At 30.8% G+C, this 22,642-nt stretch overlaps 1 protein-coding gene across 6 annotated transcripts in view; it reads right to left on the reverse strand.

Annotated features, from left to right (window-relative positions):
• The window catches only part of LOC126850508 (octopamine receptor Oamb), a 108,459-nt gene that overhangs the window by 21,573 nt on the left and 64,244 nt on the right, over window positions 1-22,642 (reverse strand). For 3 of the 6 annotated variants that reach the window (XM_050593618.1, XM_050593617.1, XM_050593613.1), the window contains exon 1: window positions 13,174-13,369. The exons of the other annotated variants lie outside the window; for them this stretch is intronic. The gene's annotated coding sequence lies outside the window, so the exon portion shown is untranslated. Of the gene's footprint in view, window positions 1-13,173; window positions 13,370-22,642 lie in introns of those variants that run through there. 6 annotated transcript variants of the gene reach the window in all.

Raw genomic sequence — 22,642 nt, forward strand, 5'->3', positions numbered from 1 at the left:
ACGAAATGACGTGAAAGAAGAGACGACGAGAAATCGGTGGCGTTCTGGCGAAAGTTTGCGTTTGCCTTAAATTGTGACTAAACGGGTATTTGGGAAAGGGTTTGTCAGTTTTCACCAAACGGGATTGTTGATATAATGTTATTCGATTTTCGCATCAATATAAATGCAATTAAAATTATATCGATGAAACGACGAAAGAATACAACCAATCCGTTATTTCGTGAATCCAAAAGCGTGCTTTACAACTCATATGATATAAAAAAATAAAATCAATTATACATATAATTAATTAAACATATAAACATAATATAATATAAAAGACAAAAAAAAATACAAAGTTCAAAAAGACATCACTAATATTATTTTAATATATGGTGTTAGTTATACACATAATATAGTAGACAAAAATGTTGCTTTGTTTCAAATGTTGCCATTTGGCATTTTATATAATGACTTTAGTTGTAAATTGCTTTTAATTTGCATACAAACGCCATTATTTGGTGTTTATAAAATATTAAATTGCTATAATATTGCTAATATATTGCTTAATAGTTATTTAAATTAATATATCGACTTATATTATAACATCGAAAGAGAAATATATATTTTTATTATTAGTATATAATTAATAACAAAGTCGATGATATTATTTTGATGTTAGTGTGCCATTATTACTGCATTATATGACTTCATCAAGAATAATACGTAATATAAACCTTATTATAATTTAAGAGACTCTCCGATGATAGCGATGGTATGTAATCGCAAAGATAATTAGCGAATAATAAATTAATTGATATGACTACTCCTGTCTGTGTTGACAGTACGCATTTTAATCCAAAGTCGCTACGATTATTCATTTCGTATGGAATTACGACGATAGTGCATTAATAGATGGAAATTTGCCACGAGCTTATTCAACCTCCAAGTTTGCCTTGAATACGATCGCCAAGTAGAACAAGTCAGGGAAGAGATCGACATTGACTGTTAAGACTTACAGAGATGAAACGGCAGCGAGACAGAAAAGCAATCGTCAGCTAACTTAAAACTCTGGAAATGTCAACGATTTATTTAACAGAACGTGGACAATAGTTTGTTTGTTTTATGAACTGCAAATATTAGAGCTGATCCAAACGCGATCATAGCTCAAATTGATCAATTCAAACAAATCGAACGGTAATCAGCAATTCTAGTCAAGAGACATAAATCTGTATAAAAAATATATACGAAATTGTCATAATTATTTATTATATAAATAGGAAAAAAAAGAGAAATATATATACATATATATAATTGAGACTTCCAAGAAAAACACAGTTTCTCTACACTAGTTTAAAAATTTCAAGTTCGCGGAAAGTAATGTTCTGTAATCGGCTCGTACCAAAATTTAATCAAATAATGAGGAGTAAAAGTTTTCTCATAAAAAAATATAATAATCATTAAAAAATCTAAAAATATTCATAAAAATGAATTGCTATTTTAATATCAATTATCATTATGAAACATTATGAATCATTATTTTTGGCAGCAAATGGCAGCAAATTAAATTCGTCAAGCACAGATATAAGAGATAAAGGACATAAAATCGTTGTAAAAATTCCTTGCTTTGCAATCCTTAGATAATAAGGAAGTACTTTCAAACCTTATATTGGCACGGCATGGAAGAAATAATGGGAAATAATGAGATTCGAAGGCAAACGCTTCCGCATCGCAATTATCTGCGACAAGTGAGAGAAGAGCGTCGTTGAAACTTGCCGCTTAATGAATCGTAACGAAGCGAGAAATGGCACGTAAAAAAATTATCGAAAGCCTTAAGAAGATTACAATCGCACTAATGATGATTATTAATATACAGATAGCATAACGTCTGTATATCATAGTCGAAGTGCATCTACTGCAATCAGGCTGCATCGAAACGGCAATGATTCGTGCGGTAATCAGTGCATAATCGCTGCACGATTGACTATATAGCAAATCCTGAGGTGCGACTAAATCATCAAGTATCACGATCCTCGATAAGCGGCAAGTGGCCGCTAATAATTATCTCATTAGTGCTACGAGAGTATCTCTAATTACGACATCTAAAAATTTCTTCTCTTTTTTTGTGCGAGAGTATATTTTAATTGAATAATTCGCTGATAATTATATAAAAAGTTAAAATTAAATTCTATATAAAATAAGTTAATAACGCGCATTTATTAATGTCGTATTAATTTCACAGCAATATAACTTAAATTGCGGTCGCGTGCGTAACATGTGACTAATGACACTCCGGATACCAGTTTAATTAGTATACAAAGCGCGCCGTTAGAAAGACTAAAGTTATTATTATCATTACTCTGGTGCTTCTCGCGATATTATTACCATCTTTACGAACTTAGCGCTAAATTTTCGCGACACCCGATTTTCTCGCGAATATACGGCAAGATATAATGCATCGCTCGCATAATTGTTATTAAACAAGTCGCATTATGTTGCAACGAGCGACATAGTTCAGTAATTATAGTTTGCTCTACTTATGGACATTGCCTTGTTGATGAATTATTAAACGGCTTAAGAGCATACGTCCATCGAACTTTTACGTTTGCGTATCGCGATACGCAAATACTGGCATATCCAATTTCGTTTTGCGTATAACCACAGTTAATTAGCGCTCAAATATTTCGAATGCAGACAACAATCTGTCGTCGATCAATTAAATTGAAATCATTATTATGCAGATTAGTGTATTCAGCATCGTGTTTAGTCCTTTCCTCAGTTCCATGTATAACAAAACATATAAAACTTTTATATTGTTTCAAATTATATAACTTAATTATTATAGAAAAAAAAGAAGACGCGTATGTGAAGTAATTAAAGAAATAACTTATATCTATATTGAATATAATACCTCATTATAAATCGGTAACATTTCGATAAATTATTCCAAAAAACAGTTTTAAAGTAATAAAAAAATATGCAGTTATGAAATATTGATATTTGAACAAAATAGATAATTTTTTGCTCAAATCACAGTAAATATTCAAAAAATATAGCGAGTAGGATGTAAATCGGCATTGCAACTACTGGAATAAGAAAACATATCTCAATATTTTCTTTATTTAGTCTCCATTTTTATTTACTTATTTCGAGTGCATCAAATTATTATTCTATGCGAAAAGTTTAGTCTTTCTGATGTCCCGGGTGCAAACTCTTTCGCAGATCCAATTTCCGCTTTCTCATCCACATCTCGCAAAGTTATTTCCAAAACTTCGTTCCGCGCATGACACGCTTTCGCATTTTATGATAATCAAGTTTATTAACGCGAGATTTATGTGATCAAAATTTTCGCGAGATCTATTTCGTGCATCGCGTTTCATCGTAAAAATAATTAGTTAAAAATTGCTGATAAGATATAGTACCAACGATTATAAAATTTTAAGTTTTAAAAAATACTATATTAATTATGGAGGTAAAACACTTGGTTAATTATCTTCATTTGTATACGAATAGCGATAATCAATGAAGGCGTATATACATACGCTTTTAATTCACGCAAATTTCCATCCATTATTAAATGAATCTCATTCTGTGCTCATACTGTGCTGTCTATTCCTATTTCAATCACAAGCAGAGAGCTAATATAACACCCTTCATGTAAGGCTGAGGTATAATAAAGGATATACTATAACCGACAGCTATATACTATATAGCACACTTGTTGCGTTAATAAACACGCGTCAAATTTTTTATATATATTGCGATAAAATTAACTGCAGATATGCAGAAAGCAAGTAAATTGTTCACAAATTATATATATATATATATATATAGAAAATATGAATATATCCGAAGATCCGTAATATGTATATATTACATGAAAAAGTAAATGCGTATCTCTGGATGAAAGCCAATCGGTTGTTTACTACGGTAGAGAAGATTATTTTGTCGTATCATTGTATTTGTAGAATATCCTGGAGTTTTCACAGATGCGCAGTATGATCCCAGAATTTCGCCCCGTGACCTTTTCGCGTTTCCGCGCCACTCCCGGCAATAGATCTCCTCCCACGCGATTCTCGGTATCTGGATTTTCTTCATCCTTCGTTAACCGTATTATAAAGCAAGTAGGGACTCGCGTTTCCTTATCTTGGCACAATTATCCATTTGCCACCTAAATTGCTCCCATTGACTTAACCGCTTTCTACCATTTCCTTCACTTTAAATTGCCGCTAGCATCGTTTCATTGAAATGTTCTCGCGAAGTAGATGTGCTCTCAATCCCCAACTTTAAGATTCGGGATGCTTATTAAGAGCCATAGCCCGTCGAAATCCATAACGAAGCGAATGCCGGCTAAGTAAGTGCGGAGATATAACCGGATGTATATAACTCCGAGCAAACGAAGTTGACGGCACGAAACAAGATAAATACCCATGGCGATATTTATCCGTAACAAGTTTCAAGCCCTGTGATTTCCGCAAGTTCTGCATTTACTTTTATTTCAACGACTGCATAATAACGGCAGTGTAAAAATATTTTCGGAAAACTTTATCGAATGCAGTCGAGAATATTGCCTTGTAATAATGCTTTCTTAATACTATTTATTTTTCATTAATTAATAGTTACTAATAATGATTCTTTCTCTCTCAGAATTTTTCTCCATATATTTCTAGGTGTTCTTTGTGTATGTAAGTTCTTTCAATTCGTGAAACAAATGCATAATATTGTCTATTATTTTATAATATATTTTGTATATTACATTTGCTCTATATATGGTTTATGTATATTTCAACACATTATTAATAGTATTACGTTGCATACGTATTACGGAGTGAGACAAATTAATGCAGTACTGTATAATATTTTTATACTAAAAAAGGGAAATTAAATATCTCGCATTTTAAATTTTCATTTCCTAGAAAGTTTTAACGAGTTTTTACGCCGTTATTTTAATCAAGTGATAAGAATCTGAAGTCTTAGTATTTTAATCAGGTGATACAAATCTGAAAAGGAACGTGAAAAGTTAGGTTACAATATAGCAATTAATGTAATTAAAAACAGTTGAAATCATTGCAAAGCTTTCAGAAAGTCGATAATAATAAAGTAATACGAAAGTATCGTCGAAATTTATTCTTGTTTAAATGTCACATCAATGTGTGACACTAGGGTTAAAATAACAAAAAGTTAAATGTCGCTCGAGAAATTATTCTATCTTCAGTAATTACATTCTACATTATTTTCTCTGCATTATTTTTGTACAATTAACTCAGAATATTGACGTTTATTCCTCGTGTGTTTTTGATTCATTATCATAAAATAATTATAAGATTTTATTGTATTTGATAAGATTTTTATCATTTCTTGTCACACAATAAAATTCATAGTGTTCTATATGTATAATCAATAAACTAATCGCACAAATATAAAAATCATAATCATAAAATCACTAATCATAAAAAAATATAATAAAATGTGCATAAAAATACTTTTTGTTTTATATATAAATCTATTATTATCTACATTGTAAGAAATTTTGAAATAATTTTATTGAAATAATTTTAGTTGATAAATTTTTATATAAAAATCAAGAAAATTTTTTTTATTAAAAGTATCAAAAATAAATTTAATTTGATTTTATTAAAAAAAATATGGGTCAATATGTTTTTAATATAAAACTTAAGTGTTAAAAAGACACATAAAACTTAAATGTTAAAAAGAAAATTCATCGCGTTCTAATATACTGATTTAATTCTTTTCTCTTGCAGTAACGAATGGATAAATAACTTCCTTATTGGAATCTTTTTGTAAGGAATGGCGGTCCGTCCAGAAATGGTCCTCGGTAATAAGCAGCAACGAGAGAATCGTTAGCAGTATAGGAACTAGCCACATCTACCGAAATACTTATAATCCAGGCGGTGATAAGCGTTCGCCCACAATCTATTCACGCACGCCCCGGTGATTTTTTCACGAGCTAGCGAGGAAGCTATAGGGGAGAAAGTTTTACGATCGAATGTGCGGATCAACTGAAATGAAGCGGAGAAGGCGAATCATCTCGCTATGTAGTCTATATAAGGCCCGAAGGCACCTTCTAATCTACCTTCGACAAACTAAATTACTGGTTTCCTTTTTGTAGAAAAAGGATAGAAAAGGGAAAAAGGTTGCGCCCAAATTTTCACGCAAAACTCATCGCCTCAGGCTCCGGATAGATTTTTATTTCTGATAACATGATGCGATTGATAATACGACAAAAAAGTGCGAGAAAACGCAACAATGAATTTACAGTAAATTCATTTACTGAGAATTTACATTGCACGGAAAAAACTCTCTTATTTCAGAATTATATAAGTACGTAAATATAAAAAAAAAATATTTTATGTACTTAAAAATTAAGTTATATAGAAAAATAAAAAAAAAAATGAAAGAAATATATCAATAATGTAACAAAATTAACAAATTTACCTAATTTTTGATTTGCATCATATACCGTACATCAATTTTTAATAAAATTTCAATAATATTTTATCACTTTGTACACGGTTGTCAATATGCCAATTATAACATTTATTTAAAAATGATTGAAGCAACAGATTTTGTTATTTATATGCATCTCAAAAGTTAAAAAAATAATCTTATTTTTAGCATACGACATACCTTTTTCTGTAATTATATTTTCCTTGATAATTCTTTTGAAACCAAGAAATACCTGCCTTAAAAGATACTTTAAGAGATAAATTCAATTTCACTAGAAATCCTAAAAAATATTTTTTAACATATATTCAACATTAAATATACAACACAGTATACATTTTTACTAATATACAATTTTTTAAATTTTTGTATAAATTATTTTTAATAATTATTCTTTCTAACTTGAATTTCAAAATATAATAAAAATAATTATATTTTACAAAAAACAAGGAGAAAGTGAGAATAATGTTTATATTTTACATACATATACATTTAGACGTCACATTTAAATGCAAACATCATTCTTCTTTTACACGTAACAAAGCGAGAATATTGTAATTAAAAGAAATATCGATATATCTATATCATGTTCGTAACAATCAATCTTCGTCGTCCGCAATATTTAATATCCTGCGGCATTTAAATTTTTTTTTGCTTTTTATCACTGTCTACCTGAATTATTATTCACCATGATCTGTTACAACTTCCGTTGTTTTGCTCACGTCATTTGTCTTCGAAAAAACCACGATGATTTTTCGCGATGTACAAGCCAAATAGACTTTCAAAATAATAAGTTTGTCGTACTGAATTCATATTGTGATATTGCTGATAATAAACAAAAGCATTCCTGACATTTCCATTTTTCTTTGTATTTTTTTATGATAAATCAATATTTACTACATTCTATATTTGTCTCCCTCAAATTGAATTTTTTGCGTTATTTCTATCTGCGTTATTTATTGTTAATGAATATTCATCTTATTATATCAATCGCAGCTGATTTTAACATTATTTTGTACCGATAAATGATGCACTAACAAAGCAAAAGCTGTTTTCTTCTTTGAGTAATTTAGAAACAGAGATTCAGTAGTACAGCCATTATATTGATCAGACTGCTAGAATAAATTCCACACGCTATTCCTCTGTGATTTAAAAATATAATATGTCTGATTGTAACATACTATATTTTGATCATCTTCTTTTTCATCATCTTTATTTGATAAAAGAAAAACAAATTTAAACGCGTTATTCATATTTAATTATATCTAAATTTATATTGTTTCTGCGAAATTATTACATAGATATTAATACACGAGAATAACCTAGATATTTACGCTTTGTAAAATGGTGTGCAGCATTAAATATTAGTTTCAATATCTTTAAATACATTATAAATAAGGCTTAAAATATATTGGTCTTATTATTCTTTTTTACACATACATTCATATTTCAATATATTTTCTTTGTCATATGTATCACCTGTGTGTTTGTATATATCTGTGTGTTTAATTATATTACATTAAAGTTACAAGACACTACATCGCATTATTTAACGACTGGAACGTTAAAAAAATTCATCACTCGAAAATTTAAAACACTATATCCTAGACACTTGAGAACGATATAATTCAACGAGTTTCTTTTAGAAATGGTTCAGAGCCCCCTCACGCATAACACTAGTATGCGATATGCCGTTTTTCGTCTGCGACAGAATTTTATCCGATGTTTTAAAATGTTTACCGTGTAATATACTAGGGAAATAGATTGTCCCCGCGGCACTGATAAAAAAAAAATGGAAATATACGATTGCTTCTTTCGGTCGGTCCGTGTCGTTCGTCGCCATCCGAGACGAGATTCAAAGAAAAGTTTCTCCGCAACCGCTCCGGCGGATGCGCATACCTCCATTTTGTCTTTTTCTTTCGTTCTGAATAAAATATTCGGCCTCCAAGAACATGCCAAGAAAGAGAGAAGAATCATGATAAAAAAATAATTTATGAAATTACTTGTCTTATGGCAGAAAAATCATATATATTTCCGTAAAGTAAATAAAGTAAAATAATATATTTTATTTATACATTTTATGTAATCATCGCAACTTTCAAAACTTTTCGTTTTCAGATTTTAAGAGACATGCGGAAAAAATATAGTTGTAATATTTAAAAAATATCAATTTTCTGAAAATTTACAACTAGTATCTGACTTTAGAGACACAACCGTTTTAACCTTTAATCAATTTGCACGGGCTATTTTAATACCGTCATTCTCTTTCCTTCTTGCCATGATGTCCATTTCCGTCTGACGTTTGCTCGTGATCCTGCTCTGCATGCGCAGTCTCAGTCCTTCCGCCTCGCATGCACACGCTCTTTCATCTGTCTATCAAATGAAGGAAATTGCGCACTGTGGGAAAATATTTGTTCTGACGTAATATATTCACAGAGGTATATTAGTCAAATGACAATAATTTATGTTGGATATTGCGAACAGAAAATAATCCCGTATTGTCCTTAAATAATTGTAATAACACGGATTACAATAATCCGAGAAAACGATCGCATTTTTTTGTTGCTGAAAATGCGCACCAGTAGCTGTAATTTCATTGAATTACGTTTTCGTGACGAAAAAAATTATAATTATATGTACATCTGTAAAGTCAACAGAATCAAAGATGCGCTGAATCGAGTATCTTCTTAATAAAAATTAGAATAAAATTCTTCAAGTCAGTCATTATTTGCCTTTTGAAAATTTTTGGCATTAGATATTTTGTTAATGAAGTTTCGAGAGTTAAATATTTAATAAAATAAAGTGCCTGCGCGAAAGTAATTTAAATTAAATATTTATATGAATTAAATATTCTCTATTCGAAATCTTTTAATATTCGATACTAATTAACTATATAAATAAATCTTTATTTCAACATACGGTAAAAAAGCTGACTTTAAATTTCTTATAAATATTAATGATAACTATTTCATGCAGATAATTTCAGAAATATCGCAGAAATATCGAAATATATGATTGCAATTAGAGGAAATTAAACGAAAAGAGAAGTTCGCTATTAAAATTTTTTTTAAGTTTTATAAAGTCAGTGTTTTTTTAACTGTACTGTTTTTTAACTTGAAATCTGCCTCCGTCTGCGTTTTTATACAGCAAATAAAAATTCGTAGATAAACGAAAATGTGCTGTTCTCGGAACGTTGCAACGCATGTATATCGCAACGAACGCATATGTGTAAAATCCGCGTTTTTCCCATTGCATAGTAAAGGCGCGCAATAAGACTGAAAGAAATTGCCCGACGTATCGCGAAACTCGTAATCTTCTGAAAGCACTTGCCCGCCGTATACATCGCACTCCGCCGTCGACGATTTTGCCAGCAAGTATAAGACGAATAAAGCAACGATGATGGCACGCGAGTGCGGCAACTGCACGGAGATTAACAGATACGATGTTTTTGCGAAACGTAAAACATGACGCGATGAAGGCGTAGGTTTCAAAAGACCATTGACAGACTCTGCTTATCATTCCGAGGATATAACCACGGCATCGGAATGAATAGAGAAGCAAGCTGGCGGAACGAACTTCTCATAAAGCTGGGCCAACGTAGCAATATCGGTTTCTAAATTTGTCGGGTACGAGACGACATAATAATAATGGGTACATTTCATGTTTTAACAAAAAAACTATGCGAAAAATATACAATTGCTTTTACATGATAAAGTTGTATATAACAGTTTTTGTATTTCAAATTAATTTTAGAAAATATAAAAATAATGATATAGAAAAATATAAGAATAAAAATATAAATATCATTTTTGTGCAATTTTTATCTTGATATTTTGATTTGTGTACCGGAAATTTTAAATTTAATAAAAATTTGAATTTTTATTCAAAATTAATTTTATGCTAATGAAATGTAAACATCTTATTATCGCCCGTTGAGATTACAAAATTTTAAAAAATTTTTAATCAGATATACATTTCTAAAAATATTTTTTTATTTTACATAGTATAATATGCAAATAAGAGGCGCATTAAAAGCGCTGCAAACAAAAGCACGGAAGCAGTCCAAGCTCGCAAAAACCAGACGTCAGCAATAAAGAGTTATATTGGTGATCGAGAGCAATCATTGGGGATAAAAATTCAACGTTACTCGGAATTTAATCATGTTTTATTATGCGTGCAAATGGTTACTGATCAATATGTAAAATCTTTTAAAAGCCTGGAAAAATTCTATTCAGCCCTTCAGCGGCAAAGAGCTGCAAATTTGATTTTAATCTTTCATAGATCGTAATAAATATGGTTATCACTGATTTACAATAACCTTCAGCGATACGAATCGATATCGCTTATAATTGTAGAAAAGATTGTAATGAATAAATTCCATTTTCAATGACTGTAATGAATAAATTCCATTTTCAATTGTGAACAACAGAATTCATATATTCATATTTCAGATAATCTTTATTCAATAAATGAAGTATTCGTAAATAAAATTTATTCATAAGTACGTTAATAATTGCTCATTTGTCACAAGATAAAATAACAATGAAACTTATGCAAAATCTTTCAACTGTCTAATTCGTTGAATAATTTAATTCATACGTCCGTAGTTTATGAATAATCAAATTAATATAGATGACCATCGATAGGTAATTATTAATATATAAAACATATTTGCCGCTGAATATCGTAAGCCCTTTCGAGTTTACTAGATTGCACTTTTGAAGGACGATCGTTCTCGCTCGAATTTCTTCTGATAAATCGTGGTAATTAGCGTTCTTTATTCTGAAATTCATCGATATTCACGATGGCCATTCTAATTCATCAGCCGATATAGCTGAGATTGCGCGAAATAGAATCGAAATATCGCAGCATCCAAATAATAAACGAATGGAAATGACGCCACATTCGCGCTCATTAATCATTTCTGATATTTTCGCGTTTTAATAAAATTCTTTCCATTTTTTTTTTATTAATTAGAAAACAATTATTGCTTCTACCGTAAAGATTTATTCTTCAAAATAATCAAACTATACTAGACTTTGTTTACACCAACCTTCAATAAAGTAAGCCATTTTACAGAAACGAGAAAAATAGAGTCGAGAAGAAAGAGAGTGCGCAGATCTTAAATACCAATCTAAGACATACTTCGCCTCGCGGTGCAGACATACAAAATGTTTCGTAAAGTTTGGGATTAAACTTTAGGTATGCTCTAAATTTACCAAGCAACGCGATCCTTAAAAGTTTGGTGCCAACCTTACAAAACGTGCAATATATTTTCAATTTTTCATTTGCAAATCAAATTTCTACTTGGTAAAAAGATTATATTGAATAATCTTTCGTAAACTTTTCAATTTATAATTAATAAGAGTTGAATGATGTGAGATAATTTGATTCATGATGTCATTAAAAATTTTCTACTTAAAATAAATTTTACTACAAAAAACAGGTTTTTTTAAAAAAAATATTTGAATATTTTTGCTGTACTTTTACCATTTGCGACAGAGTTATACGCAATACTGTTTATGACTTGCATAAATTGCAAGGGATTATGACTCTAAGAAAGATAATGAAGAATAACGAAATAATTTCAGGATATATGTCGCGTTATTTTATGATGGTAATTTCGCCAATCCCCAATTTACTTCCAACTGGCACGATAAACTCGGGCTCTCGTGTTTTGCAAGAAGATATGTTTATAAGCGGTAGATAAATGAAATCCATATCACCTGATTTAGGATGTTAATTTTTCCAATTCAACAAAATTGCGAAGGTTAAAGTTATTCCGCAGTTATCAAATGTAAATTTAAACAATAACGCAAAACATCGAGCTTGAATAATCAAAGTAATTTGTAATCATTATGGATTTATTCCTATAAAAATTAAATGGATATAATAATAAAAGTTTTTAAAATGTAACATTTATTAAAAATGTATATATAAAATTTCTGTTTTAATTTTATACATATAACACGTTTAATAAAACTGTATATTATCTTTTATAAAATAAAAAACAAATTAGAGAATGTTGAATATACAATATAGTTAATGTGTTCAACAATTCTTCGAGAAGCTTATATCCGGTTGCTTCTAACAATGATTATTTCTAGCGTTGTAAAAAGCGAGAGATGTTCGCAAAACATTTCATCGTATTCCCAGAACAGGAGTTATCTTCATTTTCAAGTAGCTTGCAGTCACCGCAATAAGACCGAGTTTGAGTTTTCAAGGAGATAAATTTAGAAAGTGTAGGAGTATAAAATAATCCTTTTACGTACGGAGGAAAGAGAGACTTTGACGAGCGAAGCATAGAAACGCGCGATATAGATTCAAATTCCCTTCCACTATATATCTTTAACATTGCAAAAAAGGATAAGCTCTTTGACGCGATATTTAATGTCATCATTTTCATCTTGAAAATAACTGAGAACATAACTGAGAGAATGTTAGTCTATTATAAAAATAATAAATTCTTACATAAATATTAAATATTTTATATAATTTATGGTACAGAATTTTTGAGAATCGTTAAGTATAAGCGAAAAACTTCAATAATTATAATAAATCCAAAATTGTATTTATACGAGAAAATCCGCAAAAATTTTTATCATATATTAGAGTTGATAAAATTTGAAATCGTAGGAAAAAATTTTTAGAAAAATGAACAAGTTCGAGCGGCAAGTAGTTAACGGACCAATGTAGTCAGGCATAGCGTAAGTTCTTGCTTTTACTCACACACTTGGTTCCAAAGTATTACCGCGTCTCCCAGCGTCCACTATTTCATCCTATAGCAACGGAATTACTCAAAGTAATCGTATCATTTGATAACACTTGTGCCACTGTGAAATCTATCGCATTAAATTTCTCGCGCGTTTCCTCTAAACAGAATTTGCGATACCGGTCGATATCGCGATCGCTTACTCCTCGCTCATTTCCTTCGATCATTTGATCGCGTCATCGCGTGAAACTTCTTTCTTGGAAGATCGGTGTCCCCCCCCCTCCCCTTCCCCCCCGTAATCAAGAAATTTTTCTCCTTCCGAAATTCGGGACACGTATCTCGCGAGACTTGCGAGAAACGCGTTGGCAAATTTGAAAATTACGCTCGCACGTCACGTCGTGTGATGCATCGACGAGGAAGAAGAAGAGAGAAAGAGAAGAAAAGCGAGAAAGAAGGGAAGAAAGACAGAGCCGGGGAAGTCCCCAGAAACGATCGAGAGAGGAGCGAGACAGAATCGTCCCGGACGCGTCGCGAGTGACGAGCGCACTGAGGATCCGGGCGTCCCGTGCAGCCGCATGCGCGATGCAGGACGCAGGCATATCACCTATCACCGGCTCCGGCATTGTCCCGCTCTGTCCCGTGGATCTTTCGTTTTCGTTTTCGCGCATCGGCAGATTTCACGATAGTCATGAGAAGCGCGTGTGACGCAAAACGAATAAATAAATTTAGACAACAGCTGGAAGATGGGACCGTAGAGGCTGGAACCTCGTGGTTCGAGAGTGACGCAATTTAAGGGTTTTCTTATGCCTTCTCGAATAAACTGTCAATAATATTGACAGTTTTAGTAAAGGATCTACTTGTCTTTTATGCCTTATATACCTCTCACATTAAATAAATACTGAAAATTAAATTATATATAATGTTTTTCACCACGAGTCTGCTCAGAGAAAAAGTTTCATGAAAATAAAATTAATATTTCCAGAAATAAGATGTATAAATTATTTCACAAAAGAAGGTTTTGTGGCGTATCTTATTCTTATCTTAGATATTCTTTACTAATAGAAATTACAATTATTATAAAAATATTTTTCTTCTGTATACTTTGTGCTTTTTACAATTTACAATTATTAATTATATATTTTACATATATCGACGCCATTTATCTTAATCAAATGTAAGTCAAATATCTTTTTTTAGTAATTAAAATTTAAAATATATCTAAAATTATACAAATCTCGATACCTTTTTTTGCATCTGAAGTTCGAAATACGAACTAGAGATACAACATTACAATACTTTTTCCGGCACGCCTCATCTATATATATATATATATATATATATATATATATATATATATATATATATATATATATACGCCAAGATACTGGTAACATTATTTTCATACTTCCCAGCTGCGTCTCGCCGATAAAAGAATATAACGGAGTTTGCCGTTCGTCTGAAGACCGCCACGAGGAAGATTCGACTCGGGTCAGTCGAACTGTTTGCGAACTGCTCCGGAACGATAAGAGTCATTGATATGGAAAATTATTCTGAACATATAGTATTCTTTAACTCACACGCGTGTGGTTTCCGTCCGTTTGGGGAATCATTATGTATCTTCAATCTTAAAAATAATTTATTACGCTAATGTGTATATGTATATAATTAAGTCTTTTAAAATTTTCATTAAAATATCTAGCTCTAAAATATTTGTTACAGTAAACAGAAAAGCAACATGTATAATATTAAATGGAGTTGCGTTTAATTAATAGAGTGTTTTACAGGTATTTATATAGTTATATAAATACTACTTCATTACTATAAAAATGTTTCTCATTCTTTTTAAGCCAACGCATTTTTTTTCCCAAATGATTAAATTCCAACCATTAATTACACGAAATATGAACTAAATTTGAGTTGCGAGAAACACTTGAACGAGATTTAAATCGAAATGTTAAAAACAAAAAAAAACTTCTCATTCAACAGCGTCTACGTTTAGAATGAAAATAATAAACGCATATTTGCTCGCATTTTCGCTTCTGCATTTTCCGATTTTCAATTATACGTATAATTTGGAGATGAGTTGGACGAGATATTTAAATTATCTAGTTTTTCACCGGATTTTAATCCTAAATATTTAAACGTGAAGGCATTCTTTCTCATACCAGTAAAGTACCTATAAATATTCGTAATAAAACATTCGCGATTCTCTGTATGACCATGCTTCGATGAGAGATAGTTGCGTGAATTTTTATTGAATTGTGCTTAATTCACAATTTCGACGAATCCGCCTACATCTGAAAATTTCGCGCAAATTGCAGTTTCTATATATTTCTACGTATTCAAAGAGAAATGTTAACCGATATCTCCTCATATGAAGCCGCCCACGATACACGTTGCATTCAACGAGCGGGTCCGCCAGTTATTACAAACGATTATAATTCGTACTACACAGATGCGCGTTCAAAACAGCGTTGTAAGATATGCAGTAAATTATACATGCACACATATGACATATTGTGACAAATACATGCATCTATTAATTAGAAGAAAATCTTGTCTTTTACACGTTTATTATCCTTTTCTTCTATTCGCATATGCTTATATTTATCGACATTATTGTTTAAGAAAGAAATCAAGCAAGAGTTGATGAAATTTTTCTATTGTTATGAAAAATATAAAAATGTGTTTTTGATATTTTTCATATATAATTAATTTTATGTTTAATATAACTAAAACATGACTAAAATTCTCGTAACTTTATCATTCAGAAAGTTTGTAGATTCTAGTTTATTATAAATTTGAATCTCATCGAAACCCGAGTTGGACTCCATTAAATTGCTCGAGCCAATGTGGATGACCCTCTTAAGCTATATTTGTGACTGCAGCAACGACGAAGTTCACAGATTGGCACGCGCAGTACTCGAGTCTCTGCGAGAAAGGTGAGTGACATATTCAGCAGCTAACAAACGAAACTTCATATGTGACCAAATGCAATATTGTAATGCAGTATTGTGATTTGTTCGGTCAAAGTTCATGTAAGTAAAGGTCGCCAGTATGCATCGACATGCAGTGGTGCAGCGGAAACAGGATTCATCATAGGTATGTTTTCCCCGAGGGAAACGTCGATCGAGCTTCCTGAATCAAGATTGCGAGAGGACCATTATTTCATAATTGAAGATATAGTTGGACATCCGGATAAATGCCAGAGATATAAAATAATTACATTTTAATCTTATTTTATACGATATTTTTTAATATAAATAAGAAAAGTTTTTTAATTTTCTCTCTCTCTCTCTCTCTCTCTCTCTTTTTCTATTTTCTTAAAAAAAATTCTATAATGTCAAACTAATATTTTTTTAATAATATTGTTTTGATGTGTAAATAAATTTTTCACAATTTGTTGCTTTTAAGAGAAAAGTATATATAACATAATAATAAATGCAAAGAGATTTTTAATATGATTTTTCCTTGAATGTCTCAAAAATTAACATCTCTTATTAAAGCTCTGTCTCACTTATTTGCGCATCTATTTGCTTATGAAAAAACAGGCTTGCTGAGAAAACCTTAGACGAAAACTCTTCATCCACGTATGATAATAAGCACGTATCATTAAGATGTCTGGAAAAAAATCTGATAGACGTATTGCGCACGACAATGATAAGCACGGAGTTTGCGGACCTGCGGCCCTTAGGTATCGGCTCAGGTCGAGTGTCAATTAGAACTTCTAGGATTGTTGGCACGGAATGCAGCTTGAGCAAATGTCGAGCACAAAATGCGATCTTAACTCGCGCGGTATTCTGTTAATATTTATGTTGCGCACTTGTATGTAGGTCGCGGTGCATGACATTGATCAGATGGGCGAGAAGAGACAGAAGGAGCAGAGTAACGAGAAATTTTAGAAGAATATAAACTTGAAAGATGACAGATAAAAGGATTTATACGCTTGGATATATGTAAAAAAATTACTGCTATCTCCGTGACGATGTTACCATGCACCAAATATTTCACGGTTACATGCGAAATTATTCTTGAACCGGGCTGTATAATTATAAGCGTTACTTGATGCTTATAATTAAACGCGACGCATAATATAACGTTGCTGCAGTTATTTCTTATCTTTAATTTGTTTTGTATATTGAATAAAACATTAAATTAATTATTTATATTAGTTATATTAAATTTAACATTAAACAACAATAATACTAATATTAATAGTTTATAGTTTTTAACTAAAAAATTTTGAATGTGTATTTTAATCTTGCTATATAATAGTTAAAAAAATTAATTTCATCAAAAATTTCTAATCCTTTTCCTCGCTACTTTTATTAAATAATAATCAATTGTGTTTTGCTACTTTTTATTAGAAAATGATATACTTTCCATTTAAAATAGATGCAATTGGTTGTGTATTAAATAATTGATTATTCATTAGACATTTATAAAATATATTTGAACACGTATTCTCTCTCCTCTCTCTCTCTCTCTCTCTCTCTGCGATTCTTCACGTAATTATGCTTCGACCTTTCGTCATTTTCCGTGTGCCACGTGCATCGAAGCCTGGCGCACAAGAAAAGCACCGCAGTTATGTGCGTAATTCCGTTAATTACACGGTCATAACAATTACGATCATCGACTGACTGGTATTTCCGCTATGACGAAATTGCGAGCAATCTTTGCAAAGCTTCTATCTTTGGAAACGAGATGCATTTGACATCTCAAATTAATTAACGACACGTTTCTCATTTCTCAAATTAATTATTATTAACAATATTAATTATACTAATTTGCCATAGAATGATTATAAAGATTGCTGCATGTAAATCTCAAAAAATATTTTTACGCTATTTATCTCTTTTATGTTACCTGCGGAAAAATGTTGTTTTAATTTTATAGAATAAAGGAAATCAGTAAAAATAGTTAACGTTCTAAAAAAAAGAGATAAATATTTTTTATTATAACATTTTCTTATATGTATAACTTTATAAAAATAAAAGTTTATATCATGCCAAATAAATCTATAAAAAATGAAATAAAAACTATATTTTTTGCAGTGTGCCTCTCTCTCTCTTTTACTACGAAATTTAATTAAAATCTATTTATTCATACAGTTTCTGGTTTACCGTATATTTATTATGATTTCTTATTTATATTTGTTTAAATAATATTTTGACATTTACAATTACATGTAAGCACGAGAAAATAAACAAGCGTATAAAAATCAATAGTTCTTCATTTTAATTTCCATTCACTTTGCCGAGCATATTACAGGAAACATCCCGGAAGGAAAGCTTACGCTTTCATACGCTTGAATGGTTTTCCGCTCTTCGAAAAGAGAAGATTTGAAATAAATGTTGGAATTACTGGAAGCCAAAATGTCACGGTTCAATGAAAAGATTCACAACGGACAGTATTTCCTCGAGGCGACAAGGCGAATGGCTCCGTTCCATCTGGCGGCAGGAATCCGGATAGCCCGAAATCGTGTTCATTTGTGTCCGCGCGATCATAGTCTCTATCACACAAATGATGCAACTGCGCGTAAAATCTTGCATGGAAAAAAAGCAGCTACAATGCTGCATTTCAAACGAAAATACTGAGTGCAACACTGAGCAGACTGATCGAAATAAAACTTTTTTGGAACAAATTCGTCCTAGCTCCGTGCAAAAGTTTTCAAAATATATTTTGTCGAGCGCGCAGTAAAGAAAATTAGATTACGAGAAATTGTTCCAAAAATTTTGAAACTGTAAATCCGACTTTTACTGATTATCTTTATCCACGATTAGAACGTTTCGAAGTAATCCGCCGTTTCCTTCATTTGCGTTACATTTTTGACGATAAATTTGGATATTTGCAACGGAGATTATTTTCATAAATATAATAATTCTTAAATTTTCAACATTAAATATATTGTATAGTGTAGCACAGTTATAGTTGCATAGCAACTTGAGATTTCAATAAACCTTTAATTTGATACTTTTTTGTTACGATGAAATTCGTGCGATATCAATTAGTATCAATTTTCTGAAAATACACTATTAAAAAACAAAAATATTGACCACGCACGGGAAAAGTTTTTTGTTCGGTTAAATGGCAACATTATTTTCCTAAAAATATTATACCGCAATGCTTGTAGTTTATTTGCGACAAACAAAAGATCCGGGATACAATCCTCGATTGTTTGCACTGCTACATATACATGAGATATTATTTTTATAGTTTCTCGTATACGGTGAAAAATTGGAACGATAACGAATGTTATGATATACAAATGAGTCAAAAATGACGAGAAAAGTATGAATCTAGCAATTAATCGCGAAGAAGCACGCGCGCATCTTTATTTGTAAACGCATCGTATAATAAGATACGAATAATGTTCGATAAAAATTTCATACACGTTTAGAAATATATTCGCGGTATTAAGAAAACCGGCGTAAAATAAAATATTCGTTAGAAAGTTTGAACGAAAGATTCACAATCTCTTCGCGTAATCCGCGTTCTCTCCTCACGTCTTTCATATCCGGTTTATTTGCTCCTTACTACGACCTAGATATTTGCATTTCCGTCGTTATAAAAATTTTCCAAAATTCCTCGAGCGGACGCCAAATCCAAACTTTCAATTCCGGATATGCATGCGAATGCGCTGTTGTCGCCGTTCGTGTGTCGCAACACGGCGCGCGACATTATTCGCGTGTATTACATAAAGTTCAAAAATGTTTTTTCGTGCTTTGAAAAGTCCAGGTTCTGCGAATCGTACGAATCGATGCGACGATTGGAAGTGTCGTGTCGAAAGTAAAATAACCGCAGTGGTTACCGCAGTAAAAGTACCTTCGTATCTTAAAAAAATTCCTCTCTCTAACGGCATATATAATTCGTATTCCGTTGTTACGCATTATAATACATAAGATTGGAATGTAAAAATCCCTTTTTCCAATTACCCGGTTTTTCTTCCTCAATTTCTCGTTATAATATCAGTGGTTGATAATGACTGATGTAATAATTATTATAATCCTTTTTAATGCTGTCTTGCATGCGCCGGTAATGGAGTTTTATAGATGTATTTTAAACTGTTATTATATTGCTATTATGCAGAGTACTTAATATGTATCTAAATATTATCTCAACTATCGTTAAACATATCTCAAACATGACAAGATATTTTAGTGTACGGAGAGAATATTTTAGATAAATAAACTTTATATTATTTATAGACTGCTTGAGAGATAAATCTCTTACGATTAGATTAAAAATCTTCAAATCACGTTTTCATTAATAAAAATATCTAAATAAATAAATTTATTATTCTAAATATATAAAACATCTAATTTTATATTATTGATTTTATTAGTATATCCATAATTTTAAATAAATTTAATCTATTTTTCTTTTTAATTTATTTCAAATCTAAAAAATCTACAATTAAATAATAAACTCGAAATTTGTGTGCAAAAGTAATAATAAGCTTGATAATATAACTTTTCTGAGTACAAGAAAACTCCAAAATGTATGTAGATGCTTTGCATTAATAAGAATGATAATGAAAGACAGCAGCTTTTAAAGTAGGTAGTGAAATACGGAAGAACGTCAAGAGAAAAAAAATAAAAGAAACGTAAAATAAAACGATGAAGATAATGGGAAAAACGCGTTTGTGGCAGACATGTAAATTCAAGCATTTGGAACACCAATTTGCAAGCTCACACATTTTCTGTATTGTAATATATTTTACAAATTTATAACTTCTGTTCACGTAAAAGTATAAATATCTTATAAATTCATCTATACAAAATCAGATTTCCGTAGCTTGCAGAATAAGTATTTCAAATATGTACCGTATATATTAGGTCATCATTAAGATGCTTGTCAGTTGCTCAACAATCCAACAAAGTTATGCTGTAGCACATATTTTCTAGCTACATCTTCTCCTCGACGACGGAGTACCAATTTGGAACACGGCCATTATAAATCGGTCGTGGAAAAAACGCGGACGCAAGCCAAAAAATAAAAGACAGGAAGAGGCTACGGTTAATTGTGTTTTGTGTGCGATCGACTCGCTCGATTGATTAATTGATAATAGGGAGTGAGCACTTGTTCGAAAGATACTTCGCGCGAGCGAGCGAGCGAGCGAGAGGTCAGAAATTCACGTGTTCTTTCCGTAAAGTCGGCTACTCGGAAAAGTCTTCTACAATATTTGTGTCGATTCTTCTCTATGCGAGATGATTGTAATGACTCGAAGTTTTACGTGAAAAAAATTACAGTGATTAGTCGGATAATCTTAAATTCGTCAAAGATGTAACATTCAGGATGATACGTACTTTCTCGAAAATAGGAGTACATATATATATATATATATATATATATATATATATATATATATGTAATAAAATTATATAAAATCGATATAATTAATTTCACAGTATTTATAAAAATTCACTAAATAATATTATCGTGCAATAATATATGATAATAAGAATACAATGTATTTTATGATAACACTTTACTCAGATAGAAAATATTTCTTCAGCCGCTTGACAATTCAATGCTTTCGGCAAGCACTTAAGCTCGATTTTAAAGTCAAAGCAAGATTGAATATTTCTCTACCGGAGGATTTCCATCTCGCTCAATCTTTTTCATGTCGTGAAAGTCACGTTCACATATCAACATTAGTACACGATACTGCGATGTAATTAAAATTCTATATACATTTTGCCTCCACTAAATTTCAATAATTTTTACAGTATAAAATATTTAAGTCTAAGAATGTTTCTTCCATAATATTTGAGTTTTGTGTTTTCTTTAAATTAATTTCATTGCAACATTAATTATAATTTTATTTCATCAGCGTAAGTTTCTCAATTAGTATTTGTAAAAAGATTTTAAATCTTTTACAAGGTTGAAGATTGCCATATATACATATACATACATATATATATATATATATATATATATATATATATATATATACGTGTGTGTGTGGAGGCAAAAAAGTATGTTATAATTAAATCAAGAAAATTAATTAAAATGAAAATCGTGTTATTTGTTTAAAATAATTAGTAATAAATGTAATAAATAACTATTAAAAAAATTATCTATACATAGATAGTATAAAAATTATCTGCAAATTATATCAATGACAAAGGGTATTTCCTTTTTACATCTCTTAATTTTTTCTTTTAACTTTTTAAACTAGAAGCTAGAAAATACGTATGTAAAATAAAAATAAAAAGAGTAATAAAATATTAAACTTTTGTTTCATTTACATAACACCCTCGTATATTTAATTTTCATAATGCATAAAAAGTGTAATTTTATGCACCCTCGCACAATGTATGTTTGTGTATGTGTGAATGTGTGTCATAATGCATACCGCCTTATATTGAATATAAATAAGATATTCAGAAAGATGACAATGTGGAAGAATTCCGAGAAAAAGGATTATGACCTGAGACAGTTTACAGAGGCGATAGAGCGGCGAAAGGTAGAAGGCAATAA

The sequence above is a fragment of the Cataglyphis hispanica genome, chromosome 6 (genome assembly GCF_021464435.1).
Source record: "Cataglyphis hispanica isolate Lineage 1 chromosome 6, ULB_Chis1_1.0, whole genome shotgun sequence".
Lineage (NCBI taxonomy): Eukaryota > Metazoa > Arthropoda > Insecta > Hymenoptera > Formicidae > Cataglyphis > Cataglyphis hispanica.